At 28.5% G+C, this 9,272-nt stretch overlaps 1 protein-coding gene across 2 annotated transcripts in view; it reads right to left on the reverse strand.

The window, feature by feature from the left end:
* Positions 1–2,766, reverse strand: part of LOC100163667 (piwi-like protein Siwi) — an 8,674-nt gene extending 5,908 nt beyond the window's left edge. Inside the window, exon 1 of one of the 2 annotated variants that reach the window (XM_001949462.3) lies at positions 2,513–2,766. The gene's annotated coding sequence lies outside the window, so the exon portion shown is untranslated. The remainder of the gene's footprint in view (positions 1–2,512) is intronic. The other variant, XM_008184469.3, reaches the window with a different exon arrangement.
* Positions 2,767–9,272: the final 6,506 nt, after the last annotated feature.

The following is a 9,272-nucleotide window of genomic DNA, read 5'->3' on the forward strand; positions in this document are numbered from 1 at the left end:
GGTAAAATTTTGAAAATATTTGATTTATTTTGAGCTCTTTACAGACATTTTCATTTTCCATTTTTTTTAGTTTTTTTTCTAAAAATATCAATAAAATTTTATTTGTTGGATAAAAAAGCTTGAAAATTTAATAGAAGGCTATATAAAAAGAAGGCTTCTAGTATATTGTTTCAAAGGCAGATGAAAAATATTAAAAATCGTTAGTCACAGTTTTTTTTTATAAGCATTTAATTTCAAAAAATGACAAAATATGGAAAAATCACGAAAATTTGCAAATTATTTCTAGTTAGAAATTCATAAAAATTTTTCTTTTTAAATCTAAGATATGAAAATGTAATACAAGATTCCTTATAAGATTATCTACCTTTATCAAACAAAAAATATCTATAAGAAAGTCAAATTAAATTTTTATGATCGTTTGAAATTCAAATTTTTACAACATTGGATATTCACTCGATTTCTCATGTAGCGATTTCCTTATTTTGTTCTAATTCAAAAACGAATAACTGCAGATACATGAAATTTTTATTGAATGTTTATATAAGCATTTCCTATACACCATACAATTTTGAAAATATTTCGACTCTTTTTGAGCTGTTTACGGACATTTTCAGTTTTAAATTTTTTTAGTTTATTTTTCTATAAATATCAATAAAGTTTTATCTGTTGGGCCAAAAAGTGTATAAATTTAATACAAAGCTCCTGATATATTGTTACAATATTAGTTGAAAAATATTAAAAATACATAGGCACAATTTTTTTTTATAAGCATTTCAAGATCGAAATTTGAAAAATTTTATCAAATTTAAGATTCAATAATTATTTTGTAGTTAAAAATGTATAAAATGTTCAATTTTTGTATCTAAGAATTAAAAATTTAAAACAAGATTCCACGTAAGTAATTAATTCTGTTACCAAAAAATCTAAAAAATACATTTACACAGTTTATTTTTATAGTCATTTTAAGTACAAATTTGGACGAAATTACATATTAAAAACCTGGAATAACTATTTTAGTTATTTTGTTGTGATTGTATAATATTATTCGTGGGTACTTGAAACTTCTAAAGTATACTATTATATATCTAAAATAGTACCACGGTTTTTTGTTGATGTATAACGCGTTATAAGTACCTAATAGATATTATGATATGATTAATTTGGAATTTATTATAGATACCTATTATAGGTCAATTTTTTTTTAATACCATAGATAAGTATATATATATGTCTAATACATAGACTGATATACCGTCTCCGCTCAGAATCGTTTTTCTTATACAGTGATATTATATCATTGAATTCAAATTTAATACCATCCATTATACAGTGACCCACTTCTAACCTACTGTACAGCAGAGCGACATCCACTTACCCACCTTTTTTTTTTTATATTATAGGTAGTGTTCAATATTTGCAATAAGTTTATATTATACTTTAGCAATAAGTAAATGTGAAAAAATGAAAAAAGCCGCTCATTGGTGAAGAGTATATTCAACGATGGTTTTGAAATAATTTAATGTTCCCTTCCTAGAGAAAAAAAAATTAGCTCTGCATCTTTGGGATAATTTTTTTAAAGGTTTGGCTTAAAAATATCAGATTATTATATAAAATACGCATGTTATTGACCAGGATTTCTGACCCACACGCAACATGGAAATTAATGTAATGTTCGCTTAAAAAAACCAATGTTGACTTTAATGATGCGCGCGTGGATTATATTTCAATTACATTAATTTTTGCGGGCTCTGGCTAAACGCTTGATAAATATCTATTCAAAAAATAACAATTAAAATTACAAATAATCATTAATTTAAACGTAAAAACACAGATATCCATCTAGTTTTGAAGATATTTTCGGCACAAAGAACGATGATGTGAATTTAAAATGTATTTTAAAAAAAATTTAAGACTTAAGTAAGTTAGGACAACCACGTGGCGCTAGGGAACTCTACGTGTAAAATTCTTAAAACAAATACTATCGAACGCGTGACTCCTTGAATTTAATTAAAATTAATTACTAGTAAACCCCTAATATTTTCTTATAATTTAAAAAATAACAAATAGTTATGACACTTAAAAAAAAAAATAGTAAGTCTCAACAGAACTAATTATTAAAAAATAAATAACTGAAAAATTTACCTCGATAATCTAAAAAAAAAAAAATATTAATAGATGATCTCAACTGATGTCCCGTAAGAACTCATAAACTTGGTCATAATTAAAAAATAAATAAATAAATTTGAAAAAAACGGCACGAGTAGCCATTGATATTTTCTTCGACAAAGTATTATTAGAATTAAATAATTAATATAATAATTCGGAACTATTTCATGGACCCCCCCCCCCCCCCCAGGCGATATTGTCCTTGCGACACGCAGAAGAGAGACAATCAAAAGAAGAATAAGCGGCGTCACCGCCGCCGACGTGAAAGTAAGTAAAGAAATGCAAAACCACATTTCGTATTGCCCAGCAGCAGACAAAGAAAGTAATATAAACCTAACGAACGTACCTTGGCCGGTGAAGACGGGTCAGGAGCTGGAACGGACACGGACGAGGTGTGTCGGAACGTGCGACACAAAAACGACTGAAGAGTGCGGCGGCGCGACGCAGAGCCAGAACCAGATACACTGTAAAGATATTATGGCAGCGCAGGGTGGAGTGGTCTGTTTGACAACTACGGGTCGCGACTCGCGGAGAGGGACGATGAGCGAACGCGGCGCTCGGCGCGCGCAGCGGACGCGAAGGCGACACACGGACCGTCGACGTATGGGCGCGATCGCCGGGAGATGGATACGACGGCGACTACGCCGACGAACACGGCTAATAATAATAATAATAACAATATGTTTATGTTATTCAATCTCGCGCGCAACATGCATGAAACTCGCGTAAAATCGTTTTTTTTTTTATGCATTTTGGGCAGTCCCAGAGTCAAGTCACAGATTACAAAAATTATAGACTGTAGTCTATATTATATTACTATGTTTTGAGGGTTCGCGTATCGTTTTTACATTTCATTATTATTTGACTTGAAAATATAAAAATGTTTGAAAATATTTTAAGACAATATTTAGACAAATCGTTGTGTCTACACGCATACCTAACGTGACCATAATTACTCAAAGCGAGACACTTGTAAATTCTAATAGGAGAACCACAATAATTTTTGAGTAAAGTGAAAACACAAGAAATTTAATAAAACACTATGTGTTTTATTAGAAACAATAATGAGAACATTAATTTTTTATATAAAACTGTCGACCACAATTGATGCAGTGGCAGCGATAAAGACTTCGATCAGGTACTTATTTTTGTATCATTTTTATCTATGGACTGTGGCCTATTTATAAACTATAAAATTACTGTATGCTTCATTCCCGCAAAAATATTATTATCTATAATTTTTTTAATGGATAATTTTACTCTAAGATTAATCAAAAACAAAAATAATTACTTAGTATTTATTCGTTTTGTCCATGTCACCCGTGAGTCGGACACAGAAAACTAAACAGTGTGCTGACAATCTGACAACCACTAATATTGATCCCGAATTTAAATTTCATAAAAACAGTGGTTGCACAGAGCACGTAAACTACCCAAAATAAAATTGCATAAGAAAATTATTATATTTCTATAGTTAACTACTAACTACGATTAGTTATTAACTATTCAGCGCATAGCCTGCAACATAAAAATTGTTTATTAAAAAAGAAAAGGTTTTTACAGATTTTCGTATTTACAAGTGTTATTCACGAACCACATATTCGTTGTGCTAAGGGCGGATACAAATAATTTTAGCCAAGTGCATCGTTTATCTACATTTCGGTTAATAAAATATGGTATTTTGAAGTTTCTGTCATCCATGCACACACGACGACACACACACACATGACTTTTTTTCCCGCCTACATGGGAATCGTATTAAATTATTTGTACAATATTGTACACCATTTGTGAATATAACGAGCCACTACTGCCTAAAAAGTAAAAACCATCAAAAAATGACAGTGTTTTTATAGGCATGCAATTACACAACCATTTCCCTTTCTTTTAACTTTCGGCATTTTTAATTTTAACATTGCTAAACTAGCAATAATACAAAAAAAAAACTTAATTTAGGCACTCACAATAAATAAAAAGTACCTACTCGTATACTGGAAGTCAACAAATACTTAATACGTTCGCGATGCATGCATTAGTTGTGTATATATTTTTGTGTCCCTGTAAAGTAAGGTATCACAATCAAATACGTTAATCATTGAATATAGAAAACGATGTCATAGCTTTCATATAATATAATTATAATTTATAACGATAGACATTTAGCACTGATGAAAAATACCTAAAAATTATTAAATCAAATATTATGAAAATATAGGTAATACCAAACAATTATTTTAATACATTTTAACGAATTTTCGAATTTTTTTCAGTTTTTCTTGAATATTTAAGTGTTCTGAGAATTTCAGTTTTGACCCCTCAAAAGTATTAGGTACATTTGCACCCTCTAGTGTTATGTTGCAGGTGCAAAATATGGGTTTGCACCTGTTGAAATTAAAATGTAATGCTATTAAAATACATACAATACTATATTACTATTTAATTAACTTGTTGAATTTTTTCAGTATTTGGAAAGAAGATCGTTCACGCGTCACGTTCATAATATTTAGTGAACGATAAGTGGACGTTACTCGTTTTTTTCAAATAAAACGTGAACGTGAACGACGTTTATACATATATAATGAATTTGAACTATTTTTTAGACGTTCAAATGTATTTATTATTTAATAAATAATTTTGTATTCGTATTTAAACGATACATAAAAATAAAATAAATTAAATTAAATTAACGCATTCATAATTTCAAAGAACGTGAATGTGAATGTGGTCATATGAAAAAAATTTGAATTTGGACGTGAACGTAAACATTTTATTAGTGAACATTCTGAAAATTGAATTTTATAATAAAATATGACAGAACTGTATAAATAATAAAATAACGTCCGCATCTCTAGACACAGATTATTTTTATATGTATAATATACACTATTTACCTATAGTGTTTAAATATACAAATTTTGATATTCGTATCTCGTATGTATAATCAAAGTCTCTGAGCAAAGCGATTGACTTCAAATATGACTTAATTTATGTATAAGATTATTGGACTTATGAAAGTTTTGCAACAATTTAATGGAATTACGCATTTACGCCAGTAATGAACACCAACTAGATCCAATTTTCAATAACAAACAACCAACGAAGTTGTTGATCAGAGCATTTTTGCTACTAGAAGAGGTGTCTCTAAGACACAATAAAAACAAACACATTGTAAAATAAATAACAATTTTAGTTAATTTAATGTTCATAAAAAAATATTATCCTTAAAAACTTAAAACATTCCATTATTATTATTATACTTGTATAGTTGTACTATCTTTTTCTATACACAATTTAAATTCCACACTAAATTATTTTATACTATTTATACGTAATTTAAACTTTAAAGTTTTTTTTAGATTCTGAGTGGATTGACTTTACAATGATGTGAGTTTTTTTTTTATTTTATATTTTTTTTTTTTTTGTGTCTGTCATCACCTTTTAGGACACTAAAAGTGCTTGGATTTTCTTCAACAGTACCTTTTCTTATAGGAAAGTGAATCTAGTTGGTACTTTAGGGGGTCAAAAGTAAACATTTCCCCGTAGTTTTCAAAAGCGCCGTGAAAAACCAAAGAAAAATTAAGGAAAAACGGGAATTTTTACGCAAAATCTGTTTTCGAGAAAATCGATTTTGGTTTTTGGTACAACTCTAAAACAAATGACTACAGGTACATACAATTTTGACTAAATGTTTATATTAGCATTTTCTATGTACCATAATATTTTCCAAGTATTTTGATTTATTTTGAGCTGTTTACGTACATTTTCGGTTTCCATTTATTTTAGTTTTTTTTTTCTATAAATATCAATAAAATGTTATTTGTATGTCTTGAAAATATAATAGAAGGCTCTAGTATATTGTTTCAATGGCAGATGAAAAAAATTAAAAACAATTTTTTTTTATAAGCATCTAAAGTTCAAATATTGACAAAATACGTAAAAATGACGAATATTTGCAAATTATTTTTAGTTAGAAATTCATGAAAAATTTTTCTTTTTAAATCTAAGATTTAAAAATGTAATACAAGATTCCTGATAAGTTTGTCTACCTTTTTCAAAAAAAAAATGTCTACAAGGAAGTCAAATTAAATTTTTATGAGCGTTTGAAATTCATATTTTTACAACATTTGATATTCACTCGACTTCTCACGTGACGATTTTCTTATTTTGTTGTAATTAAAAAACGAATGACTGTAGATACTTGAAAATTTCACTGAATGTTTATATTAGTATTTTCTATATACGATGAAATTTTGAAAATAATTTGACTCTTTTTGAGCTGTTTACGGACATTGTCAGTTTTCAATTTTTTTAGTATTTTTTTCTATAAATATCAAAAAAATTTTATCTGTTGAGCCAAAAAGTGTAAACATTTAATACAAGGCTCCTGATATATTGTTACAATAGAAGTTGAAAAATATTAAAAATACATAGGCACAATTTTTTTTTATAAGCATTTAAAGATCGAATTTTGACAAAACTTATCAAATTTAAAATTTAATAAATATTTCGTAGTTAAAAATTTATAAAATGTTCAATTTTTATATCTAATGATTAAAAATGTAAAACAAGATTCCACGCGAGTAGTTAATTCTGTTACCAAAAAAATCTAAAAAATACATAAGCACAGTTTTTTTTATTGTCATTTTAAGCTCAAATTTGGACGAAATCACATATTAAAAAACCTGGAATAACTATTTTAAATATTTTCTTGTGATTGTATAATATTATTCGTGGGTACTTGAAGCTTCTAAAGTATACTATTATATATCTATGATAGTACCTCGATTTTTTGTTAATGTATAACGCGTATAAGTACCTAATGGATATAATTGTGATATGATTAATTTGGAAATTATTATAGATACCTATTATTGGTCAATTTTTTTTTTAATACCATAGATAAATATATAAGATACCTTATACCTACACTGATATACCGTCTCCGTTAAGAATCGTTTTTCTTATACAGTGATATTATATCATTGAATTCAGATTTAATACTATCTATTACACAGTTACCCACTTGTAACTTACTGTACAGCAGAGCGACATCCACTTACCCACCTTTTTTAGTTTTTATTCAACAATTAATGTTGATAAAACAGTTTTTACGCTAAAAAATATTGTAACTGTAATACAAGACTCAAACTTGGAAAAATATACTTTTTGAAAGTATTTAGAATAAATATATGAATACTTATCAAAAATAGTGTGGCAAATATGTATTTGAATAAATCAAATACTTCATAAAAATTATATTTCAAATAAAGTACCTATACCTACTATACATTTTTATTTATTAGGTACATTATTAACATTATTTATATACATTATTACATACACAGACTAAACCACGAAACATATCCGTCATAAAAATGGTTTCTATAAGATATTATTCCAAAGATTAATTGTCATAAATGTGCGAGAAAAAATGGAAATATTGTATATATTGTAAAAACATTGTATGTTTGACAAAATACGTAAAATCAAATATAACTCATTAGAATTCTTGCGTTTAAGCTTATAAACAATCGTTAATCTTTAATCGAATCACTGAAATAGTTCGCTTCCAAATAACATAAGAGAACATTGATTCAACAATATTGCTGTATAATCAGTTAGAGTGCTGACGAAAATGTTGTTTTAGATTATGTTACTACTTACAATGGTCTATGTTAGTAAAAACCTTAGATCATATTAAATGTATATTGTATATAGTAAAAACTGAATGAATACGATATTCCGATACCAGAAAACTGAAAGCTAAGATAAACTAATATGGCGTTGATATTACCATACTGTACAATACTCGATGGTATCACTCTATCTTAATATTATAAATTATAATCAATACCTAATAATTTATTACTAATTATGTTTAGAAGCGCAAATGTTCAATGTGTTATTGGCTGTTGACTGTTGTAGCCCGTAGGTTATTACTTATCATATTATTTATCAATGATTGTGTGTGTCTAATGTCATTTTTTTCAGTTCAATATTAAAATTTGCAGTGATTGCTGATTGCACAAATTGGAATAGGTTCAAAAGTAAAAATTACCGGTACTTTTCAAAATAATCAGGAAAAACATAAGAAAACGACGCACCAGTTTTTGACAAAACATTTTAGTTATTTTTTTCAATGGTATGAGCACACTGCCGCTATTAATTTATAATACCAGTCAAAGTCATAATAAAAACACGAACGTTTTTATTGTGTAGTGTACAAAGGGCTAAACAAGTGTTTCGAAAACTGGTCGGTGCCCGGTGGGTCACGCATTCCAGCCCGCGCGTACCGCCGTCCATGAACGTTGTTTGTAAACAACAAATTCCGTTGTAATAGCAGCCAAATATCAGCCCAAAATGGCAAAACCTTGCGAGTAAACGATAAACAGCCAAATGCAATGCGTATTATGTATAATCTCATAATATAAAATGTAAAAATATATGTCAATAGTCAATACGGGTACTGCCATATTATAATATGCATATTATGCATTCCTATTTGACTTTTAACATTAATATTCTTAAATAATGTAGTCAGTATGGATTTAAGTCTCCGAGCTAATGTTTGATGCCACAATGAATACATGATAATACTATAAGAATGAACCTAGAGCCCCGACTATCTGTGCGCATGCGCGTCATTATATTTGGTAGGTTATTCACCCATGACTCATGCGCAGTAGTTACCAAGACTAGCTTTTTCAATAATTTGGGCATCAAATCTAACACATAGTAAGTACATGATCTATGTTAATATTAGGATTATGATAACAATTTTCAGAGATAAGTCCGATAAGTGAGATAACATTACATTCCACCATGTTTTCCCATGACTGATGACTCGGAATGCATAATAATACTATGACGACTTCCTAGTTCCCATCAGGATCATATTTTGATTAATATACGCATTCCATTTTTTTATTTCAGAGGTATCTGTATAAGGGGTCGAATACTACTGCAAGCGTACCCTTTTGGTTTACGATTGCACATTTTAAGAGGACGCTACCCATACATTTGTTGTCTCCGTCTTTCACACGATCGACATAGCCAATTTCCGTTCACTAGTTTCAATAGCGTGCTGTTAGTTTTGATACTAGAGT

This window comes from Acyrthosiphon pisum, chromosome X, assembly GCF_005508785.2.
Source record: "Acyrthosiphon pisum isolate AL4f chromosome X, pea_aphid_22Mar2018_4r6ur, whole genome shotgun sequence".
Taxonomy (NCBI): domain Eukaryota; kingdom Metazoa; phylum Arthropoda; class Insecta; order Hemiptera; family Aphididae; genus Acyrthosiphon; species Acyrthosiphon pisum.